Source organism: Notolepis coatsorum, assembly GCF_963971535.1.
Source record: "Notolepis coatsorum genome assembly, chromosome: 14".
NCBI lineage: Eukaryota > Metazoa > Chordata > Actinopteri > Aulopiformes > Paralepididae > Notolepis > Notolepis coatsorum.
Window position 1 is genome coordinate 86,211,795 of NC_140178.1, and position 15,000 is coordinate 86,226,794.

Consider the following 15,000-nt stretch of genomic DNA (forward strand, 5'->3'; position numbering starts at 1 on the left):
CTAGGACTACAGGCCTGATGATACGGTCCAATATCTGGAGCTGCTGCGTTTGGCCACCAGAGGGCGGCAGAAAACGACTGTTCATATTGTTCAAGCATGATCCCTGGCTGGGACCATGACAGTCTAGTCTTCTCTGGCAGATGCATAATAAACATTGGTATTGGTTTATCTGTAAAGCCCTTATTGAAAAGCTACCACCTCTCATCACAATAGGATTGGAACTTTGGACCCAATTTAAACTTGCTCAAATGACTGGCTTATGCGTGAGGTCCACCAAGTCTGAATTTGGAGAGTCAGCCTTTTATTTTAGTGCTTGGAATTATCTTCAACACACCCTAAAGATCAATAGTGTCCTCCTAACCTATGTGCAATTTAAAACCATGATCACAAACCTGATTTATTCATCTAATTTCATCTGGTTTGTTTTATTTGTTTAAATGTGTCTGCCTCTCTCAACATCATTGTAAATTAGGGCAACGTCAACAGTTTTTCGAGTTTTAAATAAAGGTTTGAGTTATAGGGTTAAAAAAATATATCAATGGGTGTCACTCACCGTCCTCAGTCTGCCAGGCCACTAGGGGGCTCCAGTGACTCCACAGTCCCACATGTGCCCGGGCTCTCACCCTAGCCTCATACCGACAGCCAGGTGACAGAGACTCTGCTTTGAGCTCCAGCTGGGTGTGTGGCGATTCCTCAGTCTGCAGGAAGAGAGGGGTTGTTTCATATAAACACAAAGAATCTGGAGTGATATGCGGGTCGAAAATATTTTAAGAGAAGAAGGAAAAATGTATTTGAGCACGAGCCATGTAATCTTTGAGCATCTGGGATCCCGTGTTCTTGTTTAGATGCAAAACACCCCATAGGCGGGCAATATCATCAACTTTGTCACTCACACATTAATTTATGAATTCATTCGTTCACTTATGGTTAGCCACTCTGCCCCTAGTGGCAGCTCACAGACATGGCACTTTGTGTAAGACCAACTTAAATTCACAGTTAACAATGCCTTGCATATCACTGTCTCTCTCTCTCTCTCTCTCTCTCTCTCTCTCTCTCTCTCTCTCTCTCTCTCTCTCTCTCTCTCTCTCTCTCTCTCTCTCTCTCTCTCTCTCTCTCACTTGTGGTCCTTGTTTTAGGTAAAGGTAATATGGAATCTGGAATCTGCTCTCGCTCAAAGCTACCAGTGATACTAATCTGATTCGATGTCATCTATTCATTCCAATCATGAAGCTCAGTTTAAAAACGGACTGGGTTTACCCTCCAATCATAGGTGGCGGGTGACACCAGTTATATACTCGTACTGGCATCGCGTCCTGCTCTTAAGCCATATCGAGATATAGGTACAGGAGATGAGGTATATCTCGATATGGCTTAAGAGCGGGACGCTTAGCCAGTACTCATATAACTAGGTTATATACATAACCTATCGTTATATACTCGTACTGGCATTGCGTCCCGCTCTTAAGCCATATCGAGATATACCTCATCTCCTGTACCTATATCTCGATATGGCTTAAGAGCGGGACGCAATGCCAGTACTCATATAACTAGGTTATATACATAACCTATCGTTAAGGCCGACAATAGGGAGCAACGACGAGAAGGGAATTGACTGGAGAGCGGGAAGGGCAAAGGTTGCAGGAAGAGGATGGAGAGAAGAAAAAGTTTGCAGCATTGAGAGAGAGAAAGGGAGGAGGACATGTTTGCAAGCTGAAGCTTCTATAGATAGATAGATAGATTATCCAATATCCTTATCAGCATCATCATCGGTTCTAGTACAAGTTGCACCAGTACAACTCTTTCCTTAAACATATTCTGATTAGAGCAGCAATTGTAAACATTGGACATATAGGCTACTTTTGTCAATTGAAAAAAATACCCCCCCCCCCCCCCCCTATTTAGGAGGAAGGGAAGCCTAAATGTACTGCTTTTGTAAGCTATACTTTTGGTGCTAGTGTGTTGTCTGTTTGCCCATTTACCTTTGCTTCAACCTACTCCCAAATGAACCACTTGTGAGGACAATGAGTACAGTATATGGAGAGCTAATGCCTACATCGAGCTAGCCAGAAGTCGAACCTAGAATCTTCTGATCCGTAGTCAGACACGTTATCCATTGTGCCACTAGCACTAGCCCACCTGCTAATTGATTGATTCTGTAACATGTTTTACACAATTGCTGACTTTCTCATGCATGGAAAAGCTGACTCATGAATGAGTTTGTTCAGACTTTACTGTCCATAAAGAAGGCGCTTTGCTGAAAATCACCTCAACGCCTGGCTATCAATGCCGTGACCCGGATTCGAACCGGGGTTGCTGTGGCCACAACGCAGAGTACTAACCTATACGATCACGGCAGGGTAACTGGAAGCTCACACCTGCCCTTGACAAGGAGCAGTGGAAACCATGGCATCAGTCAATTTGCTTTTTAATCGGCACAATAAATTAAGAAGCTCTAAAAATGTCAATATATTCTATCATACATTTCTATATCAGATCTCAATACTCAATACAAGTTTACACTTCATTTCTATCAAAAATGAAATGGCTGGTGGAAAACAATAGGTTCCTCCTTGTCAAAAATCAACGCTTTAAGGAAGGCTCCACCTTTCCAAAATGTTGGGCCAAAGAAAATATCTGCAGATATCTAAAAATATTTTTTCATTCAAGTAGCATAATGTTAAGCCTTAAGGTCCCCCTATAGGGGACTTTCTTTTCTTTATCAATAGAGACCATATTAGTTCCCCAATTATCATATCATGGGGTATCATTGGAAAGCCACACTCATTGGCTACAACCCTGTGCAAAGATTTTCGAGATCGCCAAATGATTGACGGAGCTAGAGCCCCGGGAGTTGGGGGTGGTAATGTGTACTTTTGCGTACTTTGGGGCACGCCTCACATATCGGCATGTAACTCGAGAACCGCTGAACGGATTTTGTCACCTGAAAGGGCAATCGACAGGCAACAAATAGGGCTTTAATTCGATATATATATATTGTATTAAAATATATGCACACCCGAGCCGGTAGAGGTTGCCAAAGTGCAGGTGGGAAAATCTTCCTCAAGAGGGCCCACATGTGGGCCCTCGCATGTTAACATGTTTTACTTTTGTGATATTTGAATGAATTGAAGAATATTTTTGTTGACCACTTGAAAATATTGTAATAAAAACATTGTTCAGTTTTCTTTTGTCTGAACTGCATTGTGTAACATTTTAAATAGACTTTTAACTACTCTCATCATTTGGGGCGACCATTTGTCATGCGGGGTAACCAATGATTGTCAATAACTGTACTAAATTCAAAATAGAATATCCATCAGTTTTGGCTCAAATATTAATCACTGGTATACTATGCTTAAGTGGATACTATCTGTACACATTTTAAATCAGTTTTATGGGTTTTAGAGCATATATGGGAGACACTGCCATTATAGAATAAACTTGTGAAATCATGGTTTACAAAAAATTAAAGGGCACACAAGCCTGTCTTTCTTAAGATGTATATTTAATTACTGATACTGATACTAAATATTAGTAATGTTAAGGAAATATATTAATTTTGAGATAAATTACGGTCGCCCCAAATGACTTTTATTAAGGCCATGTCCTATTAATTCAACTTTAAAAACACTAAAATCTCTTAATTTGGGTTTTTTGCATAAATGCATGTATATACTACATTCCAAATGTTTGAAAAATGGCCAAAATATATATTTTTTGTATTTTAAAATTGGCCTATTGAAAAGTCTTATCCGTCAATGACCCATATATATTGTCGGCAAAGAATCATCCACATGTGGGCCCTTGGATGTTAAGAGGTGAATGTTTTAAAATATTTTTTTTTGTAGCCAAGAGTAAAGACCATAACCCTATCAAAAACAGTAGTCAAAGTGTATATTTTCATTTTTACCGATGTTTTATACGATTTATCGGAAATACTACTGTAATTTATCGGAAAATGCTCATTTTCGTAAAAAACGCAAGGAAATGACTAAATCCAGATTTAACCCTGCCATTGGAAAGAGGAGCATTTTCCCTGTCCATAGATGTATGATTTGGCCATAATAAGGTCAAGGTCAAGTTCAAGGTCAAATATGAATTTTATAATTAAAGTCGATTATCATTAATTACTGTATCTACAAATCCTTCTGTTTAATCATCTTCCCGCGGTTCATTTGCTTAGATTTTTTGTACACATGATCTCAATAAGGTGGTGAATGAGCTCAGTGAGCATTCTCTCCTACCCGTTTTTTGATCAAAGATGCAAAAATCATAAATCATAATTTATATTCTCCTTTGTTTCATCACAATTTACTCAAGCCTAGTAACAGACACAATATTTCTGACACTGGAAATACATACCCCCAGGTCCCTAGATGTTCCTAGATACCAAGAACATGCAAATTGACCTTGCAGAAGTGGAGCAATCTTCCATTTACTTAGGCATGTACCTTTAGGCGAAATACGGCTTACGGCTATCACATCCAGGATTCCTATTCCTTCTCTGGTTGTTGCACATTCAGTGGTGTGCCCACAGTTTCTACAGTAGCTCTCCCTAGTGGTAGTACTAATGACCAGTGGTCCATGGACTAAAGTCGCAATTTAACTGCTGAAGTACACATCTCCTGTCTCCGACTGGATTACTTCATCTGACCAAGACATGGATTATTCTTTATTTGCTCTCTTTATCTGTCTCTTAAACAGTACTGTATATTTGTATATCTTGTATGTCATAGATGTCTGGATGTAACAGTACTGTATATCTGTATGTCGTGTATGTCATAATGTCATGATTGATTGATTGATTGATTGATTGATTGATTGCATTGATTGAACACTTTATTAACAGATTGCAGAATGGGTACAATACAGTGCGGCTCAATACACACAATTGTTAAAGGGATGCAGACCAGAGAAAGACATCAGGGTCTTGTTTACATCAGGGTCCCCCATTTTCAATTCATCATAACATTTATGACATACACGACATAAAGATAAACAGTACTGTTACATCCAGACATTTATGACATACAAGATATACAAATATACAGTACTGTTTAAGAGACAGAGTTTCTAAAAGAGAGTATATACATTTGAGGGGGAAGAAACTGTACATTGGAGGGGGTTGGGTGGGCTTAATTGCAAAATGTGTTTAGTCCCTTGATTGAGGCGAATCTGGGTTGAACATGATTTGTGGAACTCCCTCTGGTGTTGTGGTCGTGGTATTCACTGACCTTTGGGATCTATGTATGTATGTCGTGTATGTCATAAATGTCATGATGAATTGAAAATGGGGGACCCTGATGTAAACAAGACGAAAGTTTATTGTACCCATTCTGCAATCTGTTAATAAAGTTTTCAATCAATCAATCAATCAATCAATCAATCAATCAATCAATCAATCAATCAATCAATCAATCAATCAATCAATCAATCAATGCTTTACTGAAAGAAAAGGCGTGATCTAATGAGTATAACACACAACTTCAAGTGATGTAATGCTTTTATACAATGGCCCAATTCACCCAACCTTATTGCTATACAATAAACACACAGCTCCACAAACCATGTTAAACCCAGATTCGGCTCAAACAAGGGACTAAACACATTTCGCAATTATGCCACATCAATGTGGAACGCCCTACCCACAGTTGTAAAGGAATGTGAATCACTACCCACTTTCAAAACCACTCTCAAAGAGCACCTACGGGAGACTGCAATTCGAAACTGGCCCCTGTAAATGTCCTAACCCAACCCCCTTCAATGTACAGTAAATGTCCTAACCCAATAATACACGAGACCCTCTTCTTGGGACCAGGTAAGGTTTCGTTGTTACCCACCCACCCCGCTTACCCAACCCCCCCCCCCCCCCCCACCCAACCACCTACAATGTACAGTTTCCCCACCCCACCTACCCAACCCCCCCCCCCACCTACCCAACCTCCTCTCCAATGTACAGTTTCTTCGTCAAATGTATACTCTCTTTTTTAGACTCTTTTTGCAGTACTGTATTTGTAAATCTGGTATGTCATAAATGTATAGATGTAGCAGTACTGTCTATCTGTATGTCATGTATGTCATATATGTTATGATGAATTGAAAATGGGGGACCCTGATGTAAACAAGACGAATGTCTTTCTCTGGTCTGCATCCCCTTAACAATTGTGTGTATTGAGCTGTACTGTATTGTACCCATTCTGCAATCTGTTAATAAAATTGTCAATCAATCAATCAATCAAATCCAATGGTCTGACAAAAAAAGAAAAAAAGAAATCGACAGCTTTAAAAAAAAAAAAAAAATTTAAGTCCGCGATTTTTCTTTTGTTTCACAATGAGTCATGACAAACCAATTACATAATCCAACATATGTGTAACGAACTAACATATTCCAGTTCACTATCTTTTTTGGAGGATTCGTTAAGCTATTCATACTTCCATTTGTCTATCTATGGCGGATTCATTCAGACAGAAAAAAAAAGTAATTCGGTTGTGGGAGGGATCTGGGGTCACGTGGAGTGTGTTATACGAAATAACAACGTCTAACTTGACTGTTTCAGCCAATCAGAATCAAGAAATTTGCATGCCATTGTATAATAACTTTGTTATCACGTTAGTATTTGAGCTCTAATTAAAACAACGTTTCCTTTATGTAGCATCCTGAATATTCTGCTAAGTATTCAGAAGTGCTGACTAACTTGTTACTTTCCCTGTGTGTGTATAAAGTGTGATAAACAGTGTTCCTTTTGATATCTCGCCCGGACTACTAATGATGCGAGGTGCTCCTATTTCTCCGGCTTTGATATGGATCACTAACATGACATTGAAGCATCTTTCTCCCTTTCTGGAGTGGTCCTATAGTGGGATCAGTTGCGGTTGCCAGCAGGGGGCAGTGGTGGCAGTGGTGGCAGGTGGAGCGGAGGAGAGAGAAGCAATGAGTGAGAGATGATTACCGGGAGGGCGGAACACAAGGAAGTCCTCTTTGACAGTGAACTCGGACATGAGCGGTCGCAACGGGCGTGTGCTCTGGAAGAGCCCCGTTGGAAGAGTCCCGTTGAAGAGCCCCGTTGGAGAGCCCCGTTGGAGAGCGACGGGTGATAGAGAGTACTTGCTAGATAACGTGTTATCCTAGAAGTACAAGCGATAGTGAAGTGTGTGAGTAAGCGATACGGAAAGAAGAACCAACGTCCATAGATAACGTGTTATAGTAGCAGTGTGTGCGGTGTATTAGCATGCTGCTAACGGCTATAGTGACTCAAGTATACTACCAGACGAGTGTCGCTGAAGACCGGTGGTGCATACAGCCACGTTGCGTTAGTAGTACAGACGATAGCAGGAGGGTTCACTAAGACCCACAGTTTAGCTGTGTTTAAGGTAGCCAAACAGTTTAGACCGCGCCAGCCCAGTCAACAGCCCGCAGTGGACGTCTCATCGACGCCGCAGAGGACACCTCTCCCCACCAGCAGAGGTCGCCACAACACAGCACGCTCCTCTAGTTTCACCACTGCCCATGCTGTCTACCCCAGCCCGCTGGCTGTGCTCGCGGGATCGCCCGACGCCATCTTGTCACCCGGACGAGAGGTGATGAGAGTGGGTCCGCCATCTTGGCTAAGTACAACGGTACCTCGTGTGCCCACAACAGTATCCATTCGAGCGAACGCTAACGACCAGTGTCTAGGGGTACCCCAAACATTATAAGCCGGCTTTAGAGTAGGTTTTATTTGGTAACGTGGGCCCACATGTAAATGATTTCTTTTGTATTTGTGAATCACTGTGACGTTCTTGAATTCCCATTGAACTCCTTACCATGTGCCTGGGTCTTCCCCTAATCCAAGCAGGGTTTACTATTAATGTATTGAGCACGAGGTGCCTATGTTGGGAATAGTGTTCCCCTATAATACAAGTGAGAGCACCCGGTGCCGTATATGAATACATGCCATATGAACCACATAAAGTACAACTTGTAACTGATAATTGACCAGGCTTATATAAAGTAGAAGTAAATGGGAGCACGGTGTGAGTGTCTATTTCTGATCATATGCTAACATTGTTGACCGGGTAAATACTTGTGACTGTGGTATATTTATTTAACCCTTCCACCCCATTCGCAGCATATTCATTGAGGGTCTATACAGGTGGTCAAGGAAGGGTACTGCTTAAAGGGAAGCCCAATATAACTATTGAACTGACAGTCACCGGGTGTGGGAGGGCTAACGGAGGTACTGGGGGAAGTGAGAGTGTGTGGGGAGCTACTGCTGACCGCCTTGGAAGACGAGGAAGACCAGAGTACCACCCCCCCAGGTTAGTAAACCCTGGGCCCCATCCGCTCCTGCTGCCCGCCCTCCAGAACGACGTTCCGGGCCCAAAGACGGGGGTGCAGATAGATCAAACTCTACTGTATCCTGCTACCAGGTGGCTGTGTATAACTACTCCCATAAGCAGGGATAATCCGGGGAGCTCCAGTAGCTCACCACGTACCGCGAGTGCTATTTCAGCGCCGTGGACAACCGTGCTCGTCACGGATCTGGGGCTGAGCGAGTTCGAATCCCGGACTGCAGCCGTGCCTTTCCCAGAGTGTCTTCCCCCCCATCTGAACCCTTTCAGCCTGCTTCTGTCGGTCGAACTTGACCAAGTATAAATGCGATAAACGTATAAAAGAGCCAGGGAAATGGCCAAAGTTTAAAAAAAAAAAAAAGCAGGGATAATCCACCCTTCTACATTTAGCTACTGTAACAGGTAAACTTCAGGCCCCCCAAAAAAATGCGTGCACACAACTTCCATCCCTCGTTAGTCTTCCCCATCCTCATCTTCACCTGCCACCTATGCCTCCACTACATCCCTGCCCGCTGGCTTCTCCAGTGGGGCTGCTCAGTGCATCCCTGCCCTCAGATTAGATTAGATTCAAATGTGCAGGTTCTATACAACAAGAGGTGCAAATCCAGAGCCTGCAGGATAATGAAAGACCCTCACCACCCCAATAACAGCCTGTTCCAGCTGCTGAGGTCAGGCAGACGCCTGCGAACCCCAGCTACTAGGACAGAGCGGCTTAGGCTCAGCTTCTTCCCCCAGGCCATCAGAGCCCTGAACAATGAACATTGAGTGCCACAGAATACTGAACTATCCACACACAAGCACACATGAACACACACACGACACGCACACTGTGCACGCTCACACACTAGCAGCCACTTAACACTTTAACATGAGCGGGCACACACTCATGCCGCACACACGCACACTTATGGCCAAAAGGAAAGGCCACTTTAAATTAGAATAACAGGAACAGTGTATTGCACTACCAAAGCTACCTAGCATGTCCTATATGCTCTGTAAATAACTATGTACAGATGCCGAGATGTCACACCATGTTACCTGTTACCTGTTTATTGCACAATGTTGTTTTTTTATTGGATTCTATTATATGTTGTACCACTGTATTGCACATCGTTGCGGGCAAGACCACCCGCATTTCATTGTATACTTGTATGCCGTGACAATTAAAACTCTTGACTTGACTTGACTTGTACTACGGAATGAAGTTTGGCATCTAACCAGGCTTCTCCAACAGGGCTGCTCAGTGGAGGACTCTTTGTTGTGGCTAACTTGTGTTGTCTAAGTCATTACTTTTATTAATCCCCTTGGGGAAATTCGTCCTCTACACGTGACCCATCCTAACTATTTCGAAGCAGTGGGCAGCCACACAGTGCGGTGCCCGGGGACCAAATGTACTATAGTGCCAGTACCTTGGTCAAGGGCAATGGCAGGAGTATACTGTACCTAGCATGCATGTCTTTCATATGGGAAAACTGGAGTACCTGGAGGAAACCGACGCAAACACAGGGAGAACATAACACGCCGAAAGGTCCCCTGCTGGGGTTTGGACTCAGGTCCGTCTTGCTGTGAGGCAACAGTGCTAACCGCTGTGCCACCGTGTGCCACCGTGCGCCACCATGCTGCTGAGTGGGAAGCAGGGCGTTGCTGAGAAAGAGGCCAGTGTGATCAGTCAGTGCTCCCTGAGTAAATAAAGGTTCAATAATTGTTTATCAAAATTGCATTGCTCATCAAGGACCACTACGCAGGTCACATTACTCTGGTTTACAGGTTTACTTTCAATTAAATCGGTAAAATTTTTTAACAGAAATGTTGTTTACTTGCTGATGGTGGAAGAAAAATTCTCATTTACTCATCAATAAATACGTGAAGAATCAAACGTATTGTTCAGTATTTCAATTTCAAATAGTGTCCACTTCCTGGATTCAATAAAAGTCAAGAGATCCTGTAATAATAATAATAATAATAATAATAATAATAATAATAATAATAATAATAATAATAATAATAATAATAATAATAATAATAATAATAATAATAATAATAATAATAATAATAATAATAATAATAATAATAATAATAATAATATAATAATAACAATGAACTTTACTTGCATAGCACCTTTCATACAGAAATTGCACCTCAAAGTGCTTCACAACAGAAAAAAGACAGGCATAAAATTTGCACATAAAGAGCAGACATATAAAATCACAGTTTTTTACAGTGTAATAAAATAGTTCTGGATTACTGTTTAACAGTTTAAAGTCATCTTTACCTTCTCTGTTTGGTATCCACAGTTTAAAACCTGACAGTCTTCCCTCCTGTTTGATACCCACTTTGACCCTGCAAACCTCCCTCTCGGGGTGCAGTTCCCTCTCTCTTCCTGATGACTTGTCGTACAGAACTTGTAAGTCGCTTTGGATAAAAGTGTCAGCTAAATGACTAAATGTAAATGTCTCACAGGCTGCAGTTCTAGACCTGGGTCCTACACAGTTTTAAAGCCTGACAGTCTTTCTAGTCTGACAGTTTATAAAAGGTAATAGACAGAGTAAAATAGTGCAGTGCAATAAAATTGTAGAATAGAATAGACAAGTAAAATTATGCAACAAGTGCAGTGCAATAAAAGGTAACATGGAATGGACAGAGTAAAATGATGCAAAGTGCAGTGCAATCAAATTTAATGGACAGAGTAAAATAGTGCTACAGTGCAATCAACAGCGGAGTGTATTAATTAAAATACTATGGTGAAGAGGTACGTTTTTAGCTTATTCTTTTTAAATTAAGAGATCTAGCTTCCCTAATGTTCATATAGTGTATTCCATAACTTTGGTATAGTTTGCAAAGGCTGCATCCCCGATTATCTTTAGACTGTGGCTTGGAACCTTCAATAGACCAGTATAGATGATCGCAATGTTCTAGAAGGCACATAGTTGACTAGAGAATTTGCAATGTAGCTTGGTCCTGTTCTATCTAGTGCTTTGTATATAAGGAGGAGGACATTGAAATCAATTCTAAATGTTACCGGAAGCCAGTGTAGGTTAGCTAATACTGGACTGATGCAGGTCTCTCCTCTTGGTTCTAGTTAGTAGCCTAGCTGCCGAGTTTTTAATGAGTTGGAATCCTTCTGTGTTTTTTTGGGGGAGGCCGGTGAGGAGTGCATTACAGTAGTCAAGTCGGCTTGAGATAAAGGCATGGATCAGTTTTTCAGTGTCTTTTGGATTTATAAACATCCGTACGGTAGCTATTTTTCTAAGCTGGGAAAATTATGTTTTTGTCACCTTAATAATGTGTGATTTAAAGCTTAGGTCTGAGTCTATTATAACACCAAGACTTGTAACTTCAGGTTTGATCCAAGGAGTAAGTTGCCCCATATTGCTTTGTAATATTTCTCTTTTTGTTATAGGACCGACTAGTAGGATTTCAGTTTTGTCCTCATTTAATTTTAGGAAGTTGTTCGTCATCTATTTTTTATTGCTGAGAGACAGGTGGAAATGGAGTTAATAGCGGTGTGATCATGGTTAAGCGGAGATGTACAATTGTGTGTCATCTGCGTAACTATGGAAACATACAGTACATTGTGTTTTCTAATGATGTTTCCAAGTGGCAGCATGTATAGTGAGAATAATAATGGACCAAGGCAGCTCCCCTGTCTAACAAAGTAGGTGTCATGTCATTATCTCCAAGCCTGACGGAATATTTTCTCCCCTTGATATTATGTTCTTAACCAGTTTAATATAGTCAGAAAGACCAACTAACTTTTCTAGACGATTTATTAGGATACCATGGTCGATCGTGTCAAACGCTGCGCTTAGATCTAATAGGACGAGAATTGAGACTTTTTTCAGTTTATTCTGAGGTCACTAATTATTTTAGTAAGAGCAGTTTCAGTGCTATGGTGCGTTCTGAAGCCTGATTGAAATTCCTCCATGATGTTGTTTTCTTTGAGAAAGGAGTTTATTTGTATTGAGACTATTTTTTCAAGTATCTTGCTGATGAATGGGAGGTTGGATATCGGCCTATATGTAACGGATATGTGCCGCGATAGTGTGACTACGGCACATAGAAGTGTGTAAAACTCACTCCCCAGCAGTGGCGGCTCGCCACTGGTGGCGCTAGGGCGCCGACCCACCTGTTAAATGAGAGAAGAAGAAAAAAAAAATTTGTTTTTTGTTTTATAGCCCTATAAATAATATAAACATGTTTAAAATGAATAATATTTACTCATTTTAAGTATGTTTGTATTTCCAATGCACAATATAACGTTATTATCTAAATAAAAAAAACAGCGTTTTCATGGGCAGGAAGTGACGTTTTTTTTTATTTTTTCGTATTTCTCGCCCGGGCAAGAAGCGATAGCGCTCTGACTGCGCGTCACAGTTTGATCGCTGTCTCCGTCACAGCCAATCAGTGCATACGGCGTTGTGCGTTGAAATATGACTATTATGTTGGAATCCGAGCGCGATTTGAAGCGGTCTAGAAAGCAGTGTGAACTTCCGTGAGAATTTCCATAGCCGCATTTCGCGGAGACGCTCTCTGATTGGCCGACGCCAGTATTTTTTTCTATGGCAGAATTTCACAGAGACGATCTCTGATTGGCCGAATCCAATTTCTAATGTTCCAATTCTAGCTTCTAGCTTGGTTCCTGGTACTAGGACTGTTGTTTGTCTTAGAGCGTGCCGTGCTGTGACTGCAAGTTCTTTAGACTGTTAAGCTTAGGCACTCTTTCAAAGTTGGTTAAGGTTAGAGTTTGTCTTAGAGCATGGCGATAGAACGCCAGGTAGTTTGCAGTCTGTTCGAGCGGAAATGGACAAAGGAATGTACTTGTTGAGTGTTGTGCTAACGTCGACGAGCTCAGCTGAGCTAACACTTGGCTAACAAGCTATATGGCGGATTATACACGTTTCCTGCCCTGGACGTTTCAACTAAACAGTGAGTCTCTCTCTCTCTCTCTCTCTCTCTCTAACGTTAGTAGTACTACTAGGCTGGTGCGGGCTAACTGGCTATCGTTCTGGGAGCTAACGTTAGTAGTACTACTAGGCTGGTGCGGGCTAACTGGCTTAACGTTAACGGTTGTAAATAGTTTTTTTAGGAGCAGTACTACTGCTGGCCATTCATGAAGCGAGACATTGCTGATTGTTTATTTATCGATGGCTCATTGATTTAACTACTGCAGCTCTCTCGGATTGAAAATACGTGGATTATGGCTTGTTCAATATTGTCTATGTTTGAATGAATGAATGAATGATAACTTTATTAACAGATTGCAGAATGGGTACAATACAGTACGGCTCAATACACACAATTGTTAAGGGGATGCAGACCAGAGAAAGACGTTTGTCTTGTTTACATCAGGGTCCCAGATTTTCGATTCATATCGATAGTTTAATAGCTAGCCTTGGCTCGTTTAACAATATGCAAAATATGTGTACAGCCCTGTACTCATACTGAAGTTATTCTTGGTATATAATAGGTCTGATTGTGTAACGAATCGATTCCACGTCGCGCTGTGTGTGAGAGAGAGAAGGAGAGAGGGAGAGATCTGCCTGTGTTTGGAGACGGGCGAGTTTTGTTTCTAACTTTTCTATTTATATTGTGTTTCAAGTTGTGAATTAGAGTCTAGACTATACTTTATTTGACTGGTTGTGTGTTGTTGTAGTAACAGCTGAGCGACTCGTTCATAAGAGCCGATTCATTGCCGTGAGCGTGAGTCGAATCGCTCACGTCTTGCCATGAGTCTTGCGTGGTACAGTACTGTACTGTACATGTTTGCAAAATATTTGGTATAGCGCCCATAGTGGCGAAGTACCCAGCGGCCGCCACTGCTCCCCAGAGGCAGATAAACCGAGCGCTTAGAGGGGAATTCCCTTCTTGGCGCAGCGGTTTGCTATACTGGCCCCGGAGCAGACGCTCGGGGTTCGACTCCCACTCGAGGCATGGTCGAAGTTTCGTGACGGGTACTAGGACGTACCCGTTATACTGGTGCCGTTGACCCGGATGCCTTGGGTGGTGTGAGTTTAGGGGGGGTGAATGTAACGGATATGTGCCGCGATAGTGTGACTACGGCACATAGAAGTGTGTAAAACTCACTCCCCAGAGGCAGATAAACCGAGCGCTTAGAGGGGAATTCCCTTCTTGGCGCAGCGGCTTGCTATACTGGCCCCGGAGCAGACGCTCGGGGTTCGACTCCCACTCGAGGCATGGTCGAAGTTTCGTGACGGGTACTAGGACGTACCCGTTATATATAGTTGGTTAGTACATTACTGTCTAGTTTGGGTTTCTTTAGTAAGGGTCTTACGATGGCTGTTTTGAATGTATCTGGGAAAATGCCTGTCAGAAGCGATGTATTTATAATATTTAATTAGGACATGACTTGCAATACTCTCGAATATTCTCTGTGCTGTGGGTATAGGGTCAATACAAGTGGAGGAGTTACATGCCATGACCGTTTTGTAAAGCTCAGTTGATGTAATGCAAGCAAATTTTACTATGGTTACTTTTTCGCAGGGTTTGCTGATTGTGTCCATGTTTGTATCAGGACTAATGCTGGCTCTAATTGAACTCATTTTGTTATTGAAGAATAATGCTAGTTCTTCACATTTTGATGCAGATGACTGTGGAGGGGTGGGGGCAGTGTTTAGTAGCTGGTCGATGGCTGAGAATAATATTCTAGAT